Source organism: Gallus gallus, chromosome 1, assembly GCF_016699485.2.
Source record: "Gallus gallus isolate bGalGal1 chromosome 1, bGalGal1.mat.broiler.GRCg7b, whole genome shotgun sequence".
In the NCBI taxonomy this organism is placed as follows: domain Eukaryota; kingdom Metazoa; phylum Chordata; class Aves; order Galliformes; family Phasianidae; genus Gallus; species Gallus gallus.
Genome location: NC_052532.1, coordinates 177875032 through 177902368, shown reverse-complemented (window position 1 = coordinate 177902368; position 27337 = coordinate 177875032). Strand labels below are relative to the sequence as shown.

At 41.8% G+C, this 27337-nt stretch overlaps 1 long non-coding RNA gene across 1 annotated transcript; it reads right to left on the bottom strand.

Annotated features, from left to right (window-relative positions):
• Nucleotides 1-150: 150 nt before the first annotated feature.
• On the bottom strand, nucleotides 151-26773 carry LOC112531583. Its single transcript, XR_003073461.2, has 4 exons — nucleotides 26565-26773; nucleotides 25458-25528; nucleotides 4997-5114; nucleotides 151-289 (listed from the first exon to the last, which is right to left on the bottom strand). It is a non-coding gene; the product is annotated as an uncharacterized LOC112531583 (long non-coding RNA).
• Nucleotides 26774-27337: the final 564 nt, after the last annotated feature.

Sequence of the window (27337 nt, the reverse complement as noted above, 5' to 3'; positions counted from 1 at the left end):
ACCTGATGCGCTGCCAGGCACAAGCAGCTCCAGTGGGAGATGGTGAGCTCAGTGCTTACAGGGCACACTAACAAAAAATTTCATTGGGATACCATGAAGCAGAGTGGTAATCTGATGCAGGGTTGGTCTCCAACAGAAGCTTGGGAGCTGGGTGCTCATCTAGGGTCTCCCTGTCCCAGAGAGAGGTCCCACATAGCCAGGCTGTAAGGGCTCTGCTGCATCTTCTGGCTCTCTGAGCTTGGGCTCCACCATGTGAATTGTTTCATTCTTATATCCAAACCACACACATCTGCAAAAGTTTCATTTCAATGACAAGCATGAATAACAGAGAGAGTAGACTGGAAATCGGATATACCATGGGCCATATAAAGTTGTCAACAAAGTTAATGGTGAGGGATGACCATTCTCTGGCTGACAGCTTGTACACCTGTGCTGAATGCCTTCATTGAGTTCTCTTTCTTCTCACTAGGAGCAGTCTATCAGAGCACCTCAAATACCTGAGATTCATTTGCCTAGGAAATGCAAGATAGCCTTGCTGGGTTTTCACAGATCGGGGGTAATTTTTTCAGCTTACATCCTTAAAGCTTTTTCTCCTGTTGAATTAAATAAATCCTTCCCGTATCATATTTAAAAAATTTACATGTATGCATGTATGTATAATGTAAAGCTTTTATGTATGCATGTATGTAAAAATTTACACACAGTCTCATTGCAACAAGATTTTTGTTAACTACATCTTATTCTTCCAAGAAATGAGAATCTTCTATTCAGGTCCTAATGTCACCACACTTTCAAAGATTAAACAAAAAAACCTTGCTTTTTGATCACAGTTACATGAATGAGTTCATGAGGCAGATTATGGTAGCATGCATTTGTTTTAAAAATAATGCATAGGAAAAGCCAAAAATTGAAGTAGGGTTTTGACTTAAAATAGTTTTGATTCTTTAAAATAAAAAGGATAAATGTAATAATTATCAGCCTTAATATTTCATTTTCAGAAGCGTTACAGCTTATTATCTGGCCACCTGCAGGACAGGTGGAACAGGTGGGCTGAGAAAGTGAGAGGCAAATTCTCAGTCTGCATCAGCTCTCTCTCCACTAAGACATGTGGCTGACAGGTATCTGCTCATATTCTGGCATGAAGAAAACATCAGTCCAGTTTCAGATATTTATTTCATACTGCCGTTTTCTTGGGATTTAGATATATTTCTTCATATAAATTATGCTTATTAAGTACATTAATATCTGTAACTTTGAACACAGGTGTTCATTATATTTCACTTTGAGGTGCGCCCTTTGACACAGTGCTGTGCTGGAGTTTTAGAATTATAAAATCATTAAGGTTGGAAAAGATCTCTAAGATCATCTAGTCTAACCATCAACCCACCTACCACCAATATTGCTTATTAACCACATCCCTCATTGCCACATCTCCACATTTCTTGAACACCTCCAGGGATGGTGACTCCACCACCTCTTTGGGCAGCCTGTGCCAGTGCCTCACCACTCCTTTGGGGAAGAAATTTTTCCTAATATCCAACCTGAATCTTCCATGGCACTACTTAAGGCCATTCCCTTCCATTTTTTCACTGCTATCTGGGAGAAGAGACTGACCTTCACGTCACCACACACTCCCTTCAGGCAGTTGTAGAGAGTGATAATATCTCCCCTGAACCTTCTCTTCTCCAAACTGAACAATCCCAGTTCCCTCAGCCGTTTCCCATAGGACTTGTGCTCCATACCCTCCACAGCTCTGCTGCCCATCTCTGGACACACTCCAAGGCCTCAATGTCTTTCTTGCAGCGAGGGGCCTCACCAGTGTGCCAGTGCTCACTGAAGAGTGCTTCCTTCCTCCTGAGTTACCTCTCTTCTTCCCTTGTCCTTTAATAATAAAAGTCACAGACCTGAAACTGCAACTTTCATATGCTGTATCATTTGAGATTTTTAACTTATAGAGGTAAGACTATATGTATTGCTTTGAGTAAGATTTCCCTCAATATGGAGAGCTGAAAAAAATAAAAAGAATAAAGAAAATTTGTTTAAATGAACCCTTTATCTGGATGACTTCAAATACTTTGACATCTATCTGTATTTTTCTTTGGAAAATGAATCAGGAATAATTAAATGGGAATGGTAACATCTGTCACCAATCAGTGGACTTACAGTAAAATTAAAATGATATTTTTTTCTTCTAAAATCCACTTTTTTTTTCATCTGATGCCATTCATTGAGATCAGATGCATTTCACTCTAGCTGTGTCAGATCTTGGAATTACACAAGTAATGAAGTCCTGAAGGCCAATGGCATGGGAACAATGGAATGTGTAACAATATAATCAGCAGCTAAATCTATATTTAATGTGTGGCATTCTAATGCTATAAAATATGATGATTTTTAAACGTCTTTGTTCTTTCTCGCCAGGTTCTACGGCTGCTAAGAGTTTTTAATCTTGTGCCATTTTATATTAGCTGATGCCTTTTATTTTATTTTCATTTCTGACTTTGGAAATTATTATATAAGACATGAAGTACAAATGGCTAAAACAGTCTATACTGTGCTTAGCAAGTGTTAAGCAGAGCCAATAACTTCAAACTTGACAGACTCTTATTATTTTGCAGTGAACACAGAAAGAGGTTTTCTTGTTTCAAAAGCTACCATAGCATCCTTGCAACCTTTTTTTTTTCCTTTGCTGGAATTAGGTGATCTTTATCACTTGTTAAATGTTGCTTTGCAAGAAGGAAAAATTCCAGCTCAGTCCAGCAAATTTCAGCTTTACTCACTCTAGACAGATACATTTTTTTATACTGTCTCCTTTCGTAGTAATAATACTAAACCTAACACTGTGTTAAACCAATGTCAAGGGGACAGTGTTAAGGTTATTACAAGAAAGCCAGGAAGCTTATAAAAAAAGAGAGAAGATCTGTCTGTGAAAAGACCTTAAGACAGGGACAAGAGGCCAACATGGAATAAACCTGCAGAAACCAATCCATAACTCTACTAGAGCCAGCTGGGGTTTTTGTGGGCACGAGAATTCATTTTTTTGAACTTACTCTAGGATTATGATCTTAATATTCTCCAGTGAACTTAAGTAGAAAGATATCAATATGCACTGTAACCCTGGCAGAAGATGCATTAGGGCAGGATTCATCTCACATAGCTTCAGCCATTTACTGTCAGGCAGCTGCCCTAAGCTACTTGCCTTGGGTCCATCAGTAGAGAGGGATGTACACTGGTGGACTGATCCTCTTCTTTTCACAGAAGCCATTGTTTACTTAGCTCAAACTATGTACCTAGCTTTCAGCTGGGTAAATAAGGGAGATAAGCACCGTTCCAAATGTCCTTTACTGACTGGTATTTTCTCTAGCATAGGGACAGCCTCCAGCAGCAGGTGGCTGCGGATGGAAATCACTTAAAGGAGTGCTTGTGGCCCCAGACACATGACCAGGACTTCTAGCACTGGCTGCAGGAGGGCTAGGAGTCTGGCCTTATTTATTTATTTATTTTTTCTTTTCCCTATGGCATTTTACTGTTTTGCAAAGTTTTCAGATATCTGCCAAGGGTGGGATACTATGCCTTAACCTTGAAAGAAAGATTCTACTTTTTCAGTGAGTAGGTGCTGGTAACCTAAACATTTGCAGCTGTGATGTGCTTTGGATAACACAGGGTGCCTTAGGGCATTCAAGGAAGAAAGTCAGCTTTTGCAGAATATGTGCAAAATGGAGAATTTGAGAAACTTGCAATTTGAAAAAACAGTCAGTGATCATGTGAGATAGCCATGCTCTCCAAAAAGGTGAAAAGCCAAGATTTATGTCTATCTAAAGTAAAGAGAAACCTTAGGGAATGATGAAAATAACTTTTTTTTTTTTTTTTTTAGATTCTTCTGAATAGATGTTTAAAGTAAACCCTCAGTTTCTGGAGTGCAGATTTTTTGGGGCCAGACCATGGGAACTTCACAGCATCTCCAGCTCCCTGTGACATCAAATGTGATTTTAGTTGTTTGGCACTCTAGATTTGTATTCTCTGTGCATCCTAAGTAACAAAATGGTTTATGATAACATAAGCCTTGCTGGCAGCCCATTGACAGGTCCTATTCATGTTCACAAGCCATATTCTGGGGTAGGACCAAGCCATCCTTTTGGCTCACCTCCTAGTCCTTTTTTACAGTTTTATAAAATTTCAACATCTCCAGAGGTTTTTTTTTTTTCTTTTTTTTTTTTTCTTTTTTTTTTTTTTTTGAGGCACGAAGAAACAAAGGATTATCAGCAGCTTGCAGGGCCTCTGCCCATCCCTTTTCAAAGAGTTTCCCACATCTCTGTAAAGAGATGGAAACGTTGACAGTAGCTTTAAGTAAGAAGGATGAATGATTGCTGAATGACTTGGGCACTGGCCTGATCCCAGAAAAGGACTTTGCTGGGGGTGCTCATGGCCCCTGGAGTCATTTCCCCAGCCTGACAGGCTGCTCCTAAACAGCATGTTGGCATGTTCTGTATAGTGAAGAGGAAAATAAAGATAAGCAGGCAAAAGAGTATAGCACATCTGGCACTAAGCAAGACTCATGGCTTTGGGCAGGGCACAGCAAAGGTGTAGGATTTTTTCCTGGTGAGGCTCTCTTAGATTAGCACACAATCAAAATGAGAAAGAGGCAAAACTTCAGAACATCACTGGGAAATCTGGTATCAGGCAGAAGCTCCAGTTCACTGGGACCAGAGATGGGGACACCAGAATATGATGTGGCACAGAGTGCTGCACTGCATGCTGCTGTGGCAGCTCCAGACACATAACTCTTGCTCATTCTCCACATCTGCACCATGTGGCTCATCTCCTCTTCAGGACATGATCCACATATAAACATTAAAGTAATATAGCGCTATGTTGGCCATGTTTTGTCTGTTTTTTCTACTAGCTCATCAAAATTGTGTTCATCAGTATGCTGGAGGCATATGAGAATAACATGCTGTACTTCCACTTATAACCATATATGCTAGGCCATACTCACGCTCTGCTGGTGGGGGACTGAATTCTGATAAACCACCAGGTGGCCAATTTTGTAAGAAGCTGCAGTTCATCAGCCTTTCCTTCACTCTTCCAGTTTTTTTTCTTTCCAGCTTGGACAGCTGTAGAACAGATGAGAAGGTACTCAGGAGACCAGGAAAACTGTTGCTATGATTGTTACTGTGTTTGATTTGATGATAATCCGAATGCTTCAGAAACCACCAAAAGGTGGTTTTGAGGTCAAGACAAGCAAATGCAAGAGAGAAGCTGAAACCTCATTTGAGATCATAACTGTGAGATCAGTGACACACTGTGTAGTCTGGGTTTTACCATGATCTTCTCAAGGCAAATGGGGGTTGATAGGCACAACCAGAGAACGACTGCATGTGGAGCAATCTGATCTAGCTCTGGATGTCCGTGTTCACTGCAGGGGAGTTGGACCAGATTTAAAGGTTCCTTACAACTCAAACAATTCCATACACGTTCTCTTATGAAAAGATTAGGGAGCTCACACAGGAAGGGGAAATGTCTTCTGGATAAATGCGAGTAGAGAACTGAGATGTGCAGCAGAGCATTTTGGACAACAAAAGGAATTTCAAGCTCTGGATTTCTCTTGGAATCAAAACAAATACTCTATCATTAGTTTATAAAGAAACAAAAGAATAAAAATAAGAAGTGAACACGTCTGGCTCCAACCTACTGCAAGACAATATGCAGAAAATATTGAAAAGTTGCCCAGACTAATTCTCATGTCACATAATGTAATTATTTGACAGAATAAATGATATTTCATAGAACCATAGAATCACTCAGGTTGGAAAAGCCCTTAAAGATCATCGAGTCCAACCACAGCCCAACCATACTACCCTAAGTCTAACAACCCTTCGCTAAATCATGTCCCTGAGCACCACATCCAAACGGTTTTTAAACACATCCAGGGATGGTGACTCAACCACCTCTATGGGCAGCCTATTCCAGTGCTTAACAATGCTTTCTGTAAAGAAGTTTTTCCTGATATCCAACCTAAACCTCCCCTGGCGCAACTTGAGGCCATTTACAGAGTAAGATTATGCATAATAAATAACTTGGCTTCCTTAAACCAATTTCAGTGTCGCTCTGGTATCTCTTCTTTCTCTTCTGTTTGAGTTGGTCTGGACTAAAATGGTGGTGTTTAAGACCTTGAAAAAGTGTTATTTGTACAAAAAAAAAAAAAAAAAAAAAAGGGGTTTACAGGCATTTATAATTTCTTGGAACGTATAGCTTGGTCTTTAAATTCTATATCTGTTTCTTCCTCAGTACTTCAGTGCCTGCATTGAAATTACAGTGATACTTTAAAACCCATTGAACAAGCATACTTTTCTGCTGTTATTTTCTCTGAACAAGAGAAACAGATAGATGGAGATTTACCTTACGCTGTGACTTCATGATGGCTTTATGCACACTAAAGTAGAGGCCAGAACAGTCTTGTGTAGCATCCCCTTGTTGCTGCTCTTTGGGCTGCATGGTGCATTAGATTGGAGAACTGGCAGGATAGAAATACTAAGGAGTGTGTTGGGATTTCTGCTAACATCATTGCGCCTTCAGATAGATGTTTTCCGTAGTCTAGTTCCCTCCACTATTATTCTGATAAGAACAACTAGTTATTTGTACAAAAAGGAAAACTACACCTATTTAGTGGCAGACCACACTTAAATCAGCTTATAGCAACTGTGAAACCAACCTTCTAAGATACCTGCATGGGGCAGATTGCTGTCTGAAGATATCTATCTCTCCCCTTGCCTGTAGAAGAAGCATGACCCTGCCCACTCAGCCCAGTTTTCCCAGGCTGCAAACAAGTGAGGTGAATTCCAACCCCAGAGATTATGGTAAGGGCCAGAAATTCATTTGCTGTTTGTTTTCCTGATCTGGTTGTGCTAAGCAGCCAGAACATACTGTGACATCCAACCTGCAGCTTCAGGTGCTGCAGCTCAGTGTGAATGGCATTGCCACTCATTCAGCTTTTATATCTTCTGACATTTCAGGGAAGTAAGAACATGAATGTGGAACAAGCCATAAACAAAGTCAACACATCTATTCTCAGGTTGCTCCAAGGGTTTGTTTTTGCCTGTGCTACCAATATCCACTTGCCTTGACTTGAATTTTTTGGCACATGAAGTGGTAACTGACAGCTTCCTAAACATTTTTGTTCATCTGGGGCCACACCAAATACCTGCCTCTCTTCCCAGCATGGCAGAACTGGATGGAATCCCGAAGTGGCTCAGATTCCATCTACTAGCCTAATCCCTACCTCAGATGTGAATCTATTACCCACTAATCTCTTTTATGGGTTTCCTAGAGAAAAAGCATGTTCAAGTAGGATTTTGAACAAGAACAGCTTTTGTGTGACTCATTGGAACAAGAAGGTGTGTCTCAGTGGGATAGTGTGGTGGGTGATGCAAGTGGGGTAGATGCTGGGGATGCTAGCAGTGTTTTTTCTGCTCTTGACTTGCTGCAGGAGGGCTGACATCTGCTTCTGGAGGCATAGTAAAGGAGGTATCAGGGATTATATTGTCCTATTTGTTGCACCAGTTTCTGAGAAATTAGATCTTTCCCTCCCTAAATGTTATTAATTGTGTTCGGTAGAGAAGCACTGTGGGCTGTGAGTGGATTGAAGCAAGACAAGAGGCTGCACTATGAACTGGTGTTTTTTCAGACCTGGGAAACCACTAAGACTGCAGGAGGAGCAAGCGGATGTGTAGGAAAGAATGCAATGGAAAAGGAAGAGATTCATCTTCAAACCATTTCATGTAGTCTGCTTTACCTAGTAGTCTGAGCTAAATCAATTTAAAGAGATGCTTTGTTCATGAGTTTGTATTCTAATAAAATGTTTTAGAATTTGGAAACATTTCAGTGCCTCTTGATTCACTTGTTTTCCAGAAAGTGTGGGGCAATTCTGCCTCCAAGCCTTGGCTAACGTGGGGCCCTGCTTCAGGTAGAAGCAGACGTTTGAGGAGGATGGCATAGCAGAATGACTAGTAACATCTGGAAGACATAAAGAAATCAGATCTGAAGGCTGGAACTATGCAGAGCTTTGTAGACTGAGGGCTACCCCTGCATGCTGGGTCTCCAACATTTCTTTTCCACTTGATATCTGTCTGTAGCCAGACTTTGGGAATATTCTACTGTTGTCAGAGGTTTCTCCATTTATAACGAGCAACCCAGAGCTACTTCAGCACACCCAGAAATCTCAGATCCATCTGATGTGCAGGCACAGAGAAATTCTAATGCGTAGTTATGAGACAGTCATTAGAGCTGTGCAGCGTCCAGAAAAAAGCTGGATAGACTAACTGTACATGCATGTATCAATGACACAGCACTTGCATACTATTTGCAGGCTTCCAAAAGCACCAGATCTACAGCACATACTCTGCAATATAGATTTGTACATGTACGGCCAGTTGGACACGTCCAGAGGTGTTGGACTTAGTGAGTACCTGCACACCATAAGGGAAGCATTTGCTGCTTCCCAGAAGCACTGGATTTACTGCATGTACATAATGCAGTGCATGTGTCCATACTTCTGTGTGGGAACACCTGCACAGAAGTATGGGAGCAATAAACAAGTGTTCAAGGTCAAAGAAAATGAATGGAGGAATAATGTGTTAGGTGAAATGAGAGAAAAAGGTCGTGACAAACGGCTATTAGATGGGTGCGGAGATCTCACTATGGCTGTGGCAATGCTTAGCGGTGGGATGAGGGCTGGGATGCAGCACGCTGTGGATCAGGGTCCCACTCACCCTACTGCTCCCACCACCACCCAAGGAAGCTGGTGTCAGTCCACAGAAGCCATTCCCTTCTCTTGATTGCATTCCAATGGGCTGTTTCACTGGGTTGAATGGGCTCTCCCAATCCAGATGAGGGCAAACAAGAGAAAGAAATCTGTAGCCCTACCAGTGGGGGTGGGCAGGTGCAGGGAAAATCCCTTCTGGCAATGGCTGAGTGTGAAATCAACTCTGCCTCTCTCAGGCAGCTCAACTGGGGCACGGCAGGCTGGTTGTTAAAGATACAAGCCTGTGAGGACAAACCCTCTCTGAATTAGGAGAAGGGGAAATGGTACTCAACCCAACATGCTGATAGACTGCAATCTGAAATATTTTAGCCCATCAGTATTGTTGTTGTTGTTGTTGTTTCCTATCTAAATGCAAAATCAAATTGGAAGTAAAATCTTGCGTTTACTTGAGATGATCCCATTTTGTGCATGCAAGCAGCAGGATCCCAGGGGCACTGATGGGGAATGCTCAAAGAAAACTCACACGTTTGCATGCAAGACAACTGAGTGCCCATTGGAGAGCCTCCAACCGCTCTGTGGGCTCCTGGAGGTGCAGAGAGCACATTTCAGTCTTTACCACCAGTCAGACTGGCTCTCACTGGCACAAGCAGGTGAACAGTTCCACTGCATGCATGCATGAATCAGATTAAAAGATCAATTTAATATTTTTTATGAAAGGTAGTTGCTACATATGGTAAAGCCATTTTCACATCTAGTGTCTCAGCCGTTCGCTTTTTAGTACCCCGAAGGGGATTACAGAGATTGGACTAATTGCTTAACAAATTGCCTTAGTAAACCAAAGGCATTTTTGAATGGTACAGGACCAGAAAACTTTTATTTTCTTACTCTTCCATAACTAAAGTTGTCCAAACTAATGTTTTTTTAAACTTTGGCATCATAAGTGGATCTCAGACTGAGCTTTTATTTACCAAGTTATAGATGGAAGCCAACTCTGATGTCCAAGTTATAAAAATCCCTGAAAACAGCAACTTCTAATGGAAAAGCAGAAGTTGTCCAAGCACTGGTGAGGCAAATGTGCCACTACCATAACACAAATATCTGTTTTTTCTATACGTAGAGCCTTGCCACAATCTTTTTGTGAGGAATTTATATTACTAGAGTTGAAATCCCAAGTGAAATGCGTATTCTTTACAATACCGATGAAATTAAAACTCTATTTTCACTCAGATGGAGAACTTGGAGAACTTTTCTTCTTGTTGCAATGTTCTGACCAACCCTGTAAATACTGCTCATCAAATATTGACCACTTTACTATCACGCTTCTAGTAGTACTTACAAGCAATTATGCTAAAATTTGGCTTGAGTTCTTTTCCTCGTGTCTTCCAGAAAAGCTTCCCCGCATAGCAGAGCGTACATTTTCCTTCATCTTGGCATTTTGCTCTTCAGCTGCCGTCATTTCATCTGAAGCATTCACTTTGAAATACCTGCCAAATATTTTTGCCCTGGTACCACAATAACAGTGCAGCAATGTGGGAGTGATTCAACTGGGTGCGTTTACAACAAGAGCAGCCTCTGCAGAGAAACAGGCTCGGGAGAGTGTCTGTGCTAGAGCACAGTTCTCGAGTGAGATCCAAGTCCTAAGCAGAGCTGCTAAACCTCAATAAAGTTCATGCTTTCATTCCAGTGAGTTTTGGTTCCTTCTGATAAACAGGGCAGCTTGGATATGAGTTGTTTGGGTTTTGTTCTCCATTTTACTTTTAGAAACTAATCTCAAAGTAAGTGCATTCAAGAAAGAGTTGCATTAGACAGTGCCTTCAGCAGTGGTAATCTGCGCAGCTCTGGGGAGATGAGAGCTCTCCTGATTCGCACCAGCTGTGTCCCTGGCCCTGTTCAGTGGATAGTTAACTCTTGCTGAGGTTAGTTGGGCAGCACGTCACATGCCCAAATATTTTACAGTGAGGTACATGCTGTTAAAGTTTAATGCTCAGGTACAGGGAACATTCTGCGAAAGTCAGGGTCTCCAGGCTCGTTCAGATCCTGTCTGCCTTGTAAATCTTTCTTGCCCCACTTCAGTGGAGATAAGAGATTCAGCTCAGAGAGACCACCCAAGTCATAGCTCATTTCACTTCTGCTGACCTTCTCTGATATGCCCATCAAAGCAGCAATTAAAATACATAGCAGGAACTTTGTGTAGTGCAAATGTGTTCCATCAATCTCCTTTTCATCTGGCTATTCAAATATTTCAAACCTGAGTAAGCAGATGAGAATTTTGCAAACAGGAATGAGTAAAAGTAAAGACAGATTTCCCCCCCCTGTTCTGGAGCAGAACAATCTGTCTACCTTTCCAAAGGAGCTGTCAGCAGAGTGGTCATCATGAAATATGAAATCACAAATGGTGCACTCCTAGGAAAACAAGTACATGTAGAAACATGTTCCTTCTATTTTCAAGAAGCTTTTTTTTTCTCTGCTATTTGAGTTTGGCAGCAAAGCTTCTTTTTTAGTTCCACTGCAGCCGTTTAATAGACTTTTAGTCTCCTGTTATAACTAGCAGAACATGCAAACTTTATACTCACCTGTTGTTTATCTGTGGTTGTACAAGCACACAGGTCAGGAAAGTCAATCAAGTGAATGAGGGGAGGACTCTGATGTATTCAGGTTAGATACGCTGCTACATATGTAAACAATAAGAATCTTCCTAGACCATTTAATGTCTCCTGTGCTGTTCACCTCTGCCATCTCTGATACTGAAGTCTTTTCATTGTTCCAGTGGATAATTTTCCAGACATAAAATTAGACCTCTATCTGAAAAAAAGATACGGAATTTTGGAGGACTTTAAGAGTGAGAAGGTGTTGGTGGGAGCCTTGCATTGCAGTTAGAACACAGTCCATGGAGCAAGAACTGGTTGCTTCCCTTTGAACACCATGGAGAGCCCAATGCAGAGCCAGCACAACAGGCTGCAGCAGAGAGGAGGTTTCACATCTGGTACTGGAGTTTTCTTGGGCCCTACTGTTGTGCCTCTCTGCTGGCAAGCCAACACACACATGTATCCATCTCTCTCCAGACATGTCTTGTGGGGTTGTGATATACAGTGCAGTTCCTTATGTGGACTTTCTGAAACTCAGTTCTATATATATCTGCCCTCTCCTGCAGCTCTGAGCCTCACAGACTCATAGAACACATACAGAGAAATGCAGTAGAAACCCCTTGCTTCTGCAGTGTTTGGGGCTTTGTACACCCACACAGGGGCTTTATTTAGTTTTGTCAAATTTGTAATCTTTGGACATGGGATGGTCATACTGAATCATCTCAGTGTCTAGGAGATGTGCACTGGAGGCAATCCAAGAACAACTGCCCTGTTCTCTGGAGCAGGGCACAGCCATACCCACATGTAGCCAAAGCTCATGTTGGCTGTTAGGTCCCTGTTGGAGGCATATATCTTTCTCTGCATAGCATCATGGTCTCTAACGTCCATTGCAAAAGTAGGGATCTCTGGAGAGGGTGAATAAAGTTGTCTATCTTTTGACAAATGTCAGATTGGATAGTGAAAAAAACTTCTCCAAAAGAGTGGTGATGTAACAGGTTGCCCAGGGAGGTGGTGGAGTCTCTGGAAGCGTTCAAGAAATGTGGAGATGAGGCTCTGAGGGACATGGTTAGTGAGCATGGTGGGGATGGGTGGACAGTTGGACTGGATGATCTCAGTGGTCTTTTCCAACCATGTATCTGGGCCCACTGTAGTCAGGCGCATTACATGCAGCTTCAGGTGGACTAGGATCTTGAAAGTGTTTCAGGCCTCTGTGCCTCTGGTCATATAATCCAGGATGTACCTTGCAGCCATTGAACACAGATGTACACCTTCAGACCACAATTCTTAAGGCAGCTGTTTAGGTTAAATATAAAATGTATCCTCCTTTGAGATGCTCATTCTTTATCATTAGCTTCAGGAAAAATAAATGCTATTCGGAAAGTTTAAGTTAGGTGGGACAGATTTACAGCCAAATACCTCCCATGACATTTTTAAAGACAGCTGTCAGCTTAGCAATAAGGTTAAAATACAAAAGATTATCCGCAGTAAATTCCTACCCACATCTGCCTCAGAGTTAAAGATATGTCTCTTCTGCTGTTCGGGAATATCTGTAACTTCTTTCCTGTTAATTGTTGGGACCTTCTGGGAAACTTAGAAAGCTTTGATAGACTATCAGAATCAATTACCTGTTACATCCCTGTTCTTTCTCTCTGAGCAAAGAACAAATGACAAAAAATATTTCATAGGTAGTTAGGTGGAAGCCAGAGATAAATCAGTGCAAACAGGAGAATGAATGATCTGTGCAGATGGTTGCTGAGAGAAGCTGGTTTCCTGAACTCCACCATTGTTTTTGCAGGTGAGATCTTTGCCTTCGAAAGCCGAGGAAGTCTAAAATCTGGATGGTTTTGAAAGACGCACATCTGCCTTTGAATTCTATTGTTACTATCATGGCATCATTTTACATATTGACACCTTTGACCAAAAAAAAAAAAAAAAAGAAAAAAAGAAAAAAAAAAAAAAGAAAAATGTGGTTTGGAAGATATTTTGTTTATACTGTAGCTAAATTCTGCCTGAGTTGTCTAGTCCCACTGAACCATACTGTATATTCATCAATGCATAGTTCTCTTGCATTTCAGTATTTGTTATGAAAACCAAAATTCTTACTCTGAGCTATTTTTGCTGGCAGCGCTTCAAAGGGAGCAACTGCTTTACTTCACGCCAACCTCTGAAGCAGTGGGGAAGAATACCTCTCCTAGGATTATTTATATCTTTTTAACCTTTCGATGTGGATTTGTCTGAACACATTTTTTCCTTCAGTACATACCTGCGATGACAGGAACTTGTTTGATAAGACACTGACATAAGAAGTTAAGAGCTCTTGTTTAGTGAAAATAAATTGACCTGTGAATCAAAACACCTTTTAGTTTCTTACTCCATTTGTTGGCAAAACAAATGAGAGAATCTCTAAGTTGCAGAAACGTAACATCCTACTCCTGTCATAGAAGGGTAGCCATTATGCAGTGTTGCTGCCAGATCTGAGATGATGGGAAGATCCAGAAGCCCATGACAGAACAATAGCAAAAAGGGACGTTTTATGCTGGTGAAATCCACTGGTTATATGTCAGCAGCTCCACCAGTTATTTCCCAGAAACTTTACCGTGCACACGTGCAGAGCTTCCACTCTGGGTTGTGCCTTGACTTGTATTGTAATCATGACATTCACAAGACCACATAAATTATTGCCATCAGCTCCCATTTATCTGCTGTTTAAATTCATTCCCGAAAAGGTTCAAGAGTTACTGTTTGTTTTGCAGAAAGAAAGCATCAGATGTGCCTTGGTGGGAGCCAGGATGCCAGACCTGGAGCTATACACTGCCAAGGGGCCCTTCTACAGGCAGCAGGGGAGGTTGTGCCCTGCTGGTCGTGGCTCAGCCAAGAGTGATTAAAGCACGACAAGATGTGGTCAGCAATGGTTTAGGCCCATAAACTACCGTCCACACTAAATGAAGAGAAAAGCCTACACTGCACTGGGATCTCCATGTTTCCATGGGTCTGGAAATATGTGAGGCTAGGCTAAAGCTTTCTGGGGCACAGAGCACTTTTCAACATAAAGCCTCCTTGACTCCCAGCTGTCCCCATGCTGTGATGCCAGACATTAGTGGTACCACATGGCCCTCTCCTCTTTGACAGGATAGTGATTGCCTCCAGGAACAGGTATAGATTTAGCCACAGGTTTTGCATCTTAGGACAAAGATTATACCTTAGAATGGGTCTCTATTCCCTGAAGGTAAACAAAATGCAGTACTAACCCAAATTTCTCCCAGTGTTCAATGTAGAAAGGCTGTGTATGTTAGCAAGCAGTGCATGCTGGTGGGACTAGATCCATAGAGCAGACCAGCTGGTGTTGAAGACTCATCATCTACATGATGTCATCTTTTAAGGCGATTTGCTTTAGAGTAGTGCTAATCTGGTCTCACAGACAAAATGCTCAGTTGTATTTCATTAGATGGGCCACATGCAACAAATGGGGTTGATGGGAGATTTGCTTTTAAAGCACATTTCTAATCTGAGCTAAAATGTGAACACTATGTAGTGTTAGTGTGGGTATACTCCAAGTCTCCTACATTCCCTAACTGGATGGCCTTTGCACCTGAGCAGAGTCCTCCAGGCCTAGCACCTTTTACTCTCAGGTTCCTCAAAATTTCCTCAGAAGAACAAGTATTCACCCGACAGCAACTAGAATTCTCTTATCTTCATGTGATGTGTCCCAGTGTGGATGTTCATGAGAGTTCTTAAAAGTATTGGTGAGTCATCTTGTGTGTCATTCAGTAGGGATGTCAGAAGTACTACTGTGTGTTAAGGGAGACTGTTCCTTCTGCTAGTACTTTCTATGGAAATTTGACAGGGAATACTTTGACAGAAAGTTAACAAGGAAAACTACAATAAATGTCTGAAGTGTGAAAACACATTACTCAAAGCTCCTGCCTGTCATTTGTACTTAGTTGGACACAAGTAGATGCAATTACTGAAAACCTTGTAAAACAGCAAGTGATGGAATTCATGCACAGCTTTGATATATACAAAGTAAATTATAATTAAACACCCCAGTGGATACACGTGATAATGTATTTCTGCTTCCCCGTGCTTTCAGTTATTCCTGAATTCATTTATTTTACGTTTCTTTTAGTGTTCTGTTAAGTATCTCTAACTTATCTCTAACTTATATTCCTGCACCAAACACTGTCTTTCTTTTGCTTGGCAGAGATTGTTGTTTTTTCAGCTTACAATTGGGGGCAATCAAATTATTTATTTATTTTGATGTAGGCAGCGTATGGGCTGCCAGAACTTCTTGGAAAAGTGCTCAGCTTAGCCTCATTCTGTCATCTGTACAGTAGCCAAGCAGGGCACATTGCTAGTACACTGCGAACAATGGGTACTATTGTTATATTAACTCAGTTTTATTTCTTGGGGGAAGAAAGAAACACTGGTGGATTTAGTGGGAGATAAACTAAATAACAGGAATATGCCCAGTGGATTTTACTGAGAGCAACAAAGTGTCTCCAGTTAACATCTCTGGGAATGGAGTTAAGCTTTTGGGATTACATCTGTTTCAGCAGCTGTAGTCATCTAAATGTTAGGTTTCTAAGCTCCCCCCAAGGCTTTCTATGTCAATGAAAAGAAGTGGTAAACTCCTCAGGGGGAGTGGGTACATCCAAAGGTGCCTGGGAAAGGTTTGATGAATTGGCCTCCCTTTGCTGATTGCATCATATCTCCAGTGATACTGGAACGGGGGACGAGCAACCTAACTCTGGCATGGGAGCTGACTTCAGAGCACATTGTGCCTGACCTAATTAGCCCTGCAATACTCAGCCCTTGTCACCACCTCTCCTAGCAACAGTATTACTCTCAGTCTAGAAGTCTGATTTCCAAGCAGCTTTTCTCTATGGCCAAGAGCTTTTTGCAGAGGTCCCTCACTTCATTTTCCGTCTGTAATGACTGCACAATCAGCTTCACACTCAGCACCTAAAGGGTAGATCCTTTTAGTGCCACATGCCCTTCCACTTACAGGATTTACTAAATGATGTTTGCAGTGTGCTGAGAGTCATCGATGGCACCTTTGGAGAGGCAGAGCTTCCCCTGGCCTACACTGAGGATGTGTTTTTGCTGGGCTTCTCTAGTAGGAGAAAGGCAGACATATCAGATACTGTTATGTGTCTTCATTTTCCTGTTGGTGTTAACAGTAGAGTTAGTGTGTCCTAGGTACATATATTCAGTGCTTTTGAAGAAGTCATAAAATGGCTTAGGTTGGAGGGGACCTTAAAGACCGCTCAGTTCCAAACCCCCTACCATGGGCAGGGCTGCCACCCATCAGATCAGGCTGCCTGGAGTCCCATCCAGCCTGGCCTTGAGCACCTCTAGGGATGAAGCACTTCCAGCTTCTCTGGGCAGCAGTGCCAATGTCTCACCACCCTCTGAGTAAAAAATTTCTTCCTAACATCTAACCTAAATTTAGTTTAAAGCCATTCCTCCATGCCCTATCGCTACCAGACCATGTAAAAAGTTGGTCTTCCTTCTGCTTATAAGCTCTCTTCAGATCACAATGAGGTGTTTCCAGAGCCTTCTCTTCTCCAAGCTAAACAAGCCCAACTCCCTCAGTGTTTCTTCATAGGAGAGGTCCTCCTCCCAACTGCTCTGCATCCTTTCTGTACTGAGCCTATTTTCTACCAGGCATTTCTGGAAAGATAAGACAAGAATATCTGCACTGAAAATCAGTACTTGTATGGACTAATAAGAATTGTATGGACTAATAAGAATTGTGATTTTGGGGTTGAGTGGTAAGAGGTAGAAGTGATCTTCATGCCTTCATCGCTGTAAAAGCTGCAGATGCTTGCATTGATCCCGTTTTTTGCAGATCTGTCAGTGGGAATGCTGAGACCCTCTGGTGATGTGACAATTTTTATGTGGGGTGGAATAGAAGAATCAGAGTGGAGAAGTAACATTTGGAGTTGAATCCCAGGTAATTATTTTCATTTACTACAAAATGTTGAGGTTGCACAGAGCTACCACATCTCATGCGCTCATTGCAAGGCTCGGGCTCTGTATCCTGCCCTGCTTTCTCCAGCTGCAGTGGCCACATTGCATGCACATAAAGCACTGCCAGAAGCCACAAATCCCAGCTCTACCTGATTTGGCATCTTGTTCCCAACCATATTCCCCCTCCTGCATGTGTTCAGCCATTGTCAGACCTGTTCTGCTCCATTCATCAGAGCAGGCAGCTCTGGGGAAGCCCTATCCACTCAAGGTTCCCTTTGAATTTCAAGTTGTATGAGCTTATATTGAGCTTTGAAGGAGCCAAGCTAAGAAAAGTTTAAAATAACTTTAAGTGAATTCAGAGTACTTATAGTTTTGAGCACTTTTAAAGCTGTCGTAATGGAAAATCAGTGCAGCTCTGACAGTAGTCAAAGCAGTGTGGAATGAAGCTGCAGCTTGCAGAAGAGTATGAAAATATGGCTGAAAGGACTTACTGCCAGAGACAAGGGACAGCTGATGTGTGGAGCAAGAAAAAGTCTCCAGGGTTAACAAGATAAACATCTGAAAGTGTTCCAAAGCATTTCACCAAAGTCCAAGTGTTAGTGACAGATGTTAATGGTGTTGCTTAATGCATGACTGGCAGGTAGTCAGATACTTCTGAGCCGAGTGTGGCTTTAGAGCTTACTGGAAAGCAAACAGAAGCTTGCAATGAGGCAACGCCAGTCCCTGGTGCTGGGAGGAACATGGAAACTGCTGGAAATTGGGAGCACATACCTGTTTAGCTCAATATTCTATCTTCAGCAGTAGTAGATGCTTTGGAAAAGTAAAAGAAATACAGCATGTAGTATAGTATAGAACATTCCTTTCCCTCCTATAATCCCCCAGCTCTCAGTGGTGAACAGTGTAGGGACTCCCTAATGCCAGTCTTTGCATTTGGACCATTGTTTTTAACAGCCACCAATGGACCTATATTTAATAAATTTGACTAATCCTTTTTTGAAGCCATTTATACTTTTGGCCTCTGCAGCATCTCACAGCAACAAGCCCTTGGGTTGAATTATGCTGTGTGTTAGAAAGAAATCTCTTATGTCTGTTTTAAACCTGGTTCTTGGTAATTTCACTGAGTGTCCCAGATAATGCACAATTAAATATAGTGAACAACTGTCCCTTACTCAAAATCTTGAGGCTGGCTCATTTTAGAGACCTGCTTTTTCCCTTATCCAAGCAGAAAATGACTACTCACTGGAGAGTGAAAACTGCTCTGTATCTCCATCACCTTCTCTGTAATACACTGCTTCAAATAGGGTCATGCTACGGGGTTTGAATTATGAGTTTACCACGTACTTTCTATATCTACACTATATTTACACTACTTTCTATATCTTCTGCCTAATGAGAATGTTTATATAGTGAACCACATTCATGTATGCTTAAAAAAATAATAACTGCTTGTAAAACAGTCCCCTCTATTTCTTGTTCCTGTTATGGAGGATTCCAAAGGCAATGAATGGTGGCAAAGAGAGGGGTAAAACGATCCTTGTCTTGGGACATCTCTACTGTCTGCCTCCAACTTCTCTGCAGAGACCACCTCCAGCCCATGCCCATGGCAGCATGGTCTCTCCCTTGCATACATCAGAAACCAAAAGGCCAAAACCCAGGCTGGTAAAGACCATGTTGGCAGTGACTTGTGGGGCTTGGCTGATTTACTGCCCCAGGGGTCCTCCACAACATACAACAAAGACAGCCATAGAGGATGGAGCACCATACACCCACCAGCTTCCACGAGACAAGCTGGACATTATGGTTCCAATCTCTCAACCACGCTTTTGGGATTACTAGCACATGATCATTGTGGTGGGAAGTCTAGAAGTAAGTGTAGATGTCTGTTAGAAGTTTATTATACTGTGCCTGTTACAGACCATCACAGCAGAAGCATGCAATGGGCTTTCCAGTAGGATTAGCTTCTCCCTCCCTGACTTTTCTTTGGCTGTGGAGAAACCTTTCACTGATCTGCAGAGAGAAGGATCTAGCTGCAGTTAGCAAGAAGCAATGCTGATTCCCATGGCCTCCCCCTTAAGATATTGTTACATCTGGCGACTTGTGCTGCTTCCCAGTGAATAGTCCCTTCCTCCCATGCCCCCACAGCACTTTCCACCAGTGGGAAGCACTGCCAAGGAGCATCTTGGCCGCACGAAGAGAAAAGCAGACAATTTCCAAGCAGCTCTTGATTTATGAGCACTTATCCAGCTAAGGTGATTAGCCCAAAATGCTGACCTAAAGCCACCAGTGGGAGGCAGCTCCATTGCTGTTGTAATTGGGCTTACCTCATACCCGCAGATCAGTATCTGATTTATCGCCACAGCGGCTCTGCCCTAAAGTAGTGAGTCTAAATATTCTCCTACTTTCCCGGTGGAGAAATCATGGGGAGATAGGTTTAGAGCCAAAATTTCAAAGGCAACTTTCAAATATTTTCATCTCTGCCAGCCCTTGAGCTTTTGGGTGCGTTACAATTGAAATAGGTGAAAGCTCCAAACTCTGGAAGGCTGCTTCATTAAGCATAGAAAATCCAGATGCCTGCTGACAGACCAGATATTTCTTAGTTAATACCCCTCTCTGCAGCCACAGGATTCTATCCATGAGCTATCTGAAGGTGTACACAGAAAATATTTGCATAAAAATCTGGAAAACAGAAAGCCGTGGTAATGACCTAAAGTAAATGCTTCAGTGGACACATTCATTGGAAATAGCTGGTTTGGCTTTGGTGCATTAAACACCAATTAGGCCCCTGAGATTTGAACATGAATGTACATGTTTTGCTGAATTGGTGCCATGCTGCATAGAAATGACATTTTGGACTCTGAATTCTGAGCGTACAAATACTTTGGCACCAGAAGGGGAGCATGCAAAGAGTTAGAGGCACAGATCTGCAGGGCACATTGAGGCCCTTGTGAAATATGGCCCTGGAGTTTGGCAGCTGAATTTAAATTCATAGCCAGAGGGTGAAGAAAAATATATTCAGATTTCTATAGTAAACAAATCTAGCAGACCTTAACTTTAGCAGTGAGTATATTACCACTTGCATCAAAAATTGCATTTTTAATATGTTGTGTCACTTACTGCGATTTAAACCCTTTTCTTCCCCATTAAAAGAGATGTGCTCTTGAAATGACCGTAGATGGCTTTAAGCTTTACTTTTTTATATACAGGTTTGTACATACTTCCTCAGCTCCAAGTAGAAAGTATCCTTCACATTTAGTGGTGGAGAAATTGAAACAAAAAAGAAAAGAAATGGTTCATTGCACATTAAAATCGAGCCTGGACAATTGTGAATGGTCTTTTTGACAGCCACTGCACTGTAGCTGGAAGGTCACTGCTAAACTGTAGTTATAGTCCTCAGCAGCACTGCTTTACTTCTATTTTACACTGGAGTAACTTAATAAAGTAAAATTGGACTGGTGCCTTGACATTTAAGGAACTGTATTTTGACGCCTCTTTCACACCAAAACAATTTGCTGTGACATGTTGCACGTCTCAAAAATACATTTGCAGATAAATCATTACAATGGTCAGTACTGCACTGAGCTGTGCACAGAGGATCTCATCCCAGCATTTGCCAGATCTCCTATCTGCTGCAGGACACTGGTGTCAGAGAACATGAACAGCAAGCAGAAATGGTGGTCTGCATCCAGCTGTCTCTGGGACTGAGGACAGTGGTAATAATTTTCTTCCATACAGAAACTTTGGTGTGATTTCTGAAATATCTTGGAGTCATAGAATCGTAGAACCATTTGAGTTGGAAGGGACCATTAAAAACCATCTAATTCAACTGCCCTGCAATGAACAGGGACACCTGCAGCTAGATCAGGTTGCTAAGAGCCCTGTCCAGCCTGAGCTTGAGTATCTCCAGGGACGGGGCATCCACCACCTCTCTGGACAACCTGTGCCAGAGCCTCACTGCCCTTATTGTAAAAAACTTATTCCTTATATCTAGTCTATATTTCCCCTTTTTTAAGTTTGAAACCATTTTCCCTTGTCCTATCCCAACAGACCCTGCTAAAGTCTGTCCCCTTCTTTCTTACAGCCCCCCTTTAGATATTGATAGGTCGCTCTCAAGTCTCTCCAGAGCCTTCTCTTCTCCAGGCTGAACAGCCCCAGCTCTCTCAGCCTGTCCTCGTACGGAGGTGTTCCATTCCTTGGATCATTTTTTGTGGCCCCTTCTCTGGATGCACTCCAACAGGTCCATGTCTCTGCTGTGCTGAGAACTCCACATCTGGTTGTGGGTGAGTGATGGGTAGTGGTGCTACGTTATCAGTTTGGAGCTGTGACTGCAGGGAGATTGTTTACATGGGACATTTCCTACAACAAATGCTGACTGAGGAGGTCAGCCGGCCAACTCCACACACTGTACATGGTACATCACTCTACTCCTTTTATTCTGCTTTCCATTTGTATCTGCACAGTCAAGTTCTAGTAGCAAGGTTGCCTGTAGAAAGATGTTTTGCACATAGGTGCTACCATCACCATTTCAACCCTTGTGGCTTTCACACACATCTCAAATAAGCCATGGAGCCCACATCATGTTTACACATTAAACCACTGGGTGAGCTCCAGGGCTGCTTGCTGACCATCAGGATAGAAAACACAATTACACAAATCTACACAAATATAACCATGATCTTAGAAACCACTGAATTTCCTTAACTGTTGGCAAATAAAATCACTAGAGTCATAAAGAACAGTCTTTAAGTATGATTTTTATGTGCTTAGGCTATTCAAAATTAAGTTTGCTCTTGCAAAAAGTTGCAGTTCAGGAAACCTATACTTCATCTTTCCGTTCACTGAAGTTTGGAAGCTGCAAGCTGATTCCCACACTACTCCCCACCATATCAGTTTACTTGCCTGGACAAAGATGAAGTTGCAAGGTCTTTGTTCTCAGCTCTGTTTTGTTTTGTTTTCCTAAAAGACACATACCTTTTATGGTTTGTATCTTAAGGACCTGCTTTAAGTCACATTTTGCTTGTCTCTTTTTTCTTTAAAAATAGAATTGTTATTAAATTACAAGCAAGCCCTGTTTTCTGATTCCCGTAAATCCACCTTTTCAGCCCATTCCAGTTGCTGTTAAGGAGATGGAGGAGGAGGGGGAATCCTGCTTAAATTCCCAGGCAGGTTGCAGGTGCATTTGTTTGTATTAAGAGGAAAGTCTAACAGAATCCTCCTTTGTCACACACTATAGCAACTTTTCAATTTTCTCTCATTAGCTGACGGTACTTCCTCCTCAATAAGGTACTGTTGTGCTGCCTCTAACCTGATCTGTGAAACGCTGTTGAGCTGTCAACTCATCAACCCTAGAAAATGGATAGTTAATCTTTTCAGGTGACTTACTTCATTTCCTGCAGCTCATGTAAAATCCAAATATTTTGCTACTACAAACAGTGAGTTCTTCACCTGGTCTTCACTGATAAAGCAACAAAGATTATTCCTTCTTCAGAACTTTTCTCTCTTTTTTAATTTTTTTCTTTTCTGCTGTTTGAAAAATAATACTTCTGGGTGAACAGTCTCATTTCTTGTGCCGCAATAGGACATGCAGCGAGCTGGGGTTTAATTATGTTTCCTGAGATTTTTTTCCTGTGTTTGCACAGAGCCCAAAGATTCACCTTCACCTTCAATTTCTCTTTGGTATTTTACAATTTTTGGCTCCCATTCATTAAATGATGGGTACAGAAAGCATTAAATGATTCAGTCTGTCATTGAACACTATCAAGGGAATTGGGGCTGCTTTGTACAGATGCAGACTTGCACACTTTCAAACTTTGGGGTGTTTTTTCAAGGTTAGGGAGAATTTCACTCTAAAAGAGATGCCATCACCACAGCTTACTTTTTTTTGCTTATTTTGCTTATTCTCCCAACCTGCTTCTAGATTGTCCTGACCTACTTCTTGATTGTCTTCTGTGCTTTGCTATCACCTTCCTAACAACTTATTCTAGCTGAGAAAGGATAAATAGTTTGTAACGAGTAAGAAGTAAGGGAGGCATTTCCACCTCAGAAATAAAGCCTCAACTACCTACAACAAGTGGTACCGCTACTTCTAAACTCCACAGTGAAGTCCAGCATCACAGAATAGAGTAAATAGATTTTTGCAAGAGTGATGTCACGCATAATTACAATTGTTTTATGGTACATCATCTCTGAAGTTGATATAGATGTCTGTGGCTGTTTGTTGTTTACTTTGGGATTCCTGTGGCCCTTTTAAAGAATGGTCTTTCCAGCCAGATCCTCTGGCAGGCTCAGTACCCCTGGTGCCTGAGGGGAAGATGATCTGAAACCTTCAGGCTCAGAGAGGCATTTACAGAGGGGATAGAGCAAGACATCAGCAAGGGATCCTGAGCAGAAAAATACCAGTGAGATCCATAACAGCGTCCAAAGATTGGTCTTGAAGAAACACTCTTTTGAGAGGTCCCTTTTTATAGATTGGATATTAAAACAATAGAAACTACATTCCTAAGGAAGAGGAGAGAAATAACCTGCATTGCAGAGAATAACTTTCAATCTGTTGGTCTACCTTTTGAAGCAGGGACAGGTTCCACATCAGAGCTGGTGGAAATAAAAAGTTTTGGAAAAGGGTTGTCTTTTCCTTTGCTAAACAGAAGGAAAAAGGATTCTTGAAATATGTGCCATAAAATCTAGCAACACAGTCTTATGTGGTTTGCCACTGACAAAGGAAGTTTCCTCTCATGGACTACAAAGCAGAAGACAGGGGTTTTGGGAAGGTGGACCAGAGCAAAAATTCCTGAAATTTTCACATGGCGGCGTCTGCCATGCTTTCATTTCACATCCAAGTACACATCTCTTACTTCTAGGCTATTTCTCTGAAAAGTAGGTTGTTGCTCAGGAATTTAGTGCTCAAAAGAGAACAATATTTGAGGAAAATGGAAGGAAAAGAGAGAAGGAGTTTAGGAAGAAATCAGAAAAGAGAGAACAGGATAGAATATAAAAGAAGTATCGGATAATTAAACAGGTCCATCCCAGGTGAAGAAAGCAATTTTTCTCCCCTAAGAGTGACTATCACACTGGAACATAATCTACATTTTAAAACAGAACTGCAATCTCCCTAGATTCAGCCTGTAAATTAGTATTTGAACAATCTGGTAAGAATGGGTTTGTTTCCTTCTGAGATCACTGAGAGCCCTCCTGTGCTATAATATATTAATATAGTCATGATAGCCTGGAGATATAACTGTGACGGCACAAAACTTGATGTGCCCCCAGTGAGCTCTCAATCCTTCTGTTTCACAGTGTTCTCACTGCTCAAAAGCATTACAGTTTCCAGTGCAAAGAAACCCCTGCACATTAATTTTACAGTGCTGACTACCAAAGGAAACATGATAGATAACATTTACATTTTGTACCAAATAAATTTCCAGTAACAAATATTATTACAACAAATACCAAAGGAACTTAGAATTGCTAAGTTATTTTGGAATTGCTTTTCCATTGACTCTTGGAGCACCCTATAATCCTTCCCTATATATCAGTTCAGAAACACTGAAGCCTCTTTTATCACAACCAGCTGACCCAATCTCAGCTGTTCTTTGAAAATAAAAACACATGTTTGCTCAGCTACTCCATGTGGTGATCCATTTACTCCCTCTCCTGTGATAGTTTTTTATGCCAAAACGTACAGTTTTATGAAATTGCAGTAGCTACTCTGTAGTTGGACTCGATCCTGGCTTCCAGTCAGGATCCTCAGTTTCATCTCTGTACCTCACAGATTTCCCTCACATAAGCCTCATTTTCTAAAGTCTTGTCCACATTACCATGCAGTTGAGTTTTTTCCCCAGGTCTGATGAATCAGAGCTAAAGGCATGGTGTGTCAAATCATTTCACTCTTTGCTTCTGGAACATATTTCCAACTTTTTCTTGCTTGTCATACCTGCAAAATGACTTGACCTACAAGCATTGAATATATTTTTTTTTTGTTAGGCTCAGTAAAAAGAGTTTGAGCAGGTTGTATTTAATGTAAAAATAAAAATAAATTGACTTTTTGTTGACTCGGGACTTTGGTACAGCAATGACTTAGCTGAATAAGAGATAGAAGAACATGAATTTGCAGATAAGAGAAAGAAATATGGCAGCTTACTGACCTGGAATGGGATAATGCTGTAGAAGCATGCGTTGGGAAGTCATAGATGAATGGGACAGGAATGCTGCCTGGCTGCAAACAAGAGGAAGGTGAGAAGGTTCAACATGAAATACTGCTATTTTAGTACAACTATCTGAGTATGTAAAAGGAAAGTGCACACATCATACAGTGAAGGGGAACACTACTTTTACCAGAACCCTCATGTCCTGCTCCATGTCTGTGAAGGCAGAAGACGAACTGGTTAAGTGACATGGACCAAAGCACTGAACTGAAGATCCACCGTACCCACCTCTCCACCACTCTTCTACCACCAAGATAGTGCAGATCTAGACAGGGGGAATGAAGGTAAATTGGCTAGTAATGAGAGGACTACCACTATTTAAGGCTGAAGCAGAGCAGAAATGAAGGTGGAGGGAAAACTACACTGCAGGCCTGGTAAAGACGTATTCCCCTTTTTGTCTATAAAACTGGAATAATTTGGGTTTCTTTTAAAGTGTTAATCTCTTTCAAGGCAGTACTAATACTGTTCAAATTTCTGCTTTTCTGTAAGACCTCAACCCAACTACCTGAGTGCTGAGATTTCACACAGTCCTACCTTCTTCGCTGGGCTGCAACAACAGGCAGGAAGACACCAAACAGATTTCTAGAATCATAGAGTCATTGAGGTTGGACATACCACTAAGATCATCTAGTCTGGCCATCAACCCATGCCTGTGATCACCCGGGACTATGTCCTTCAGTACCACATCTACTCTTTTCTTGGGACAATGACTCCACTGCCTCCCTGGGGAGCCTATTCCAGCGCCTCACCACTCTTCCAGAGAAGAATTTTTTCCTAATATACAACCTGAACGTGTCCTGATGCAACTTAAGGACCTCTTCTCTTATTCTCTTAACCTCTTCTCCTATTGCCAGTTACATGGGACAAGAGGCTAACCCCCACCTCACTGTTTAAGTGAACCACCACACACCTCCCCTGGGCAGCCCTGGCTAGCACCAGCATCTCAGTTCAGCCCTCCTGCTCCTCAGAGTTTCAAACCAAAGCTCATTGAGATCTTGTGACTTGATCAACAGTGATTGCCATAGCCTTAGCCCCATTTTACAGAACCTGAGAAGGATGAATTACGGCTTCCAGAGTGGTCAGCAGCCTTGTGCCTCTGCTGTTCTGACACCTCAGCGTGAGACCAAAGCAGAGCAGAACAGGAGATCATAGGGAGGAATTTTGGCTCATCATTTAAACTTCGGCTCATCAGGCCCTTCCTGGTCAGAGTTCATCTTGCTGCAGCAGCCACACAGCCCCTCTTGCTCATCAGTGAAACTGGAGAGGCAGTGGTTTTAGAAGAAAGGGAGAGGGAAGGAAGCGTAGAGGACAGATGATGTAAGACCAGGAAATTGTGGAGGCTAGAAAGGCTTTTTGTAGGGATAAGATTGTGGCATAGATTTTTCAAGGTTGAAATTGTCTGTTTCTCCGGTGATATAACTGTACAACAGTTCATGGGGATGCTGTAGGCAAAGAAAAAGTCTGAGTCTTTGACCTTGCCTGACCTCTTTGCATTTATCTACAGTCCTTGCATGTGATGCAAAAGCATAATGTCCTTTGAAACAAATTATTTGCAGATACAAGCAAATCTGATTTGGTGTTTCTTGTTTGCTTGCTTTTACCTTAAATCTATCTGCATGACTCTTGGAAGCCTCAGGATATTTATTCTGCTGCATTTCTGCAGTGGATAATTCTGTCATTATAGAAAGATTTGCCAGGTAGAGAATAAGAGAAAATGAATTGTCCTTATAAGGCACCTTGAGACAGAACACTACTGATAGCACCTTGAAATGCTCTCCTGGCAGTGGTGCAGTGATAGGGTAAATTTAGTTTAAGGATGA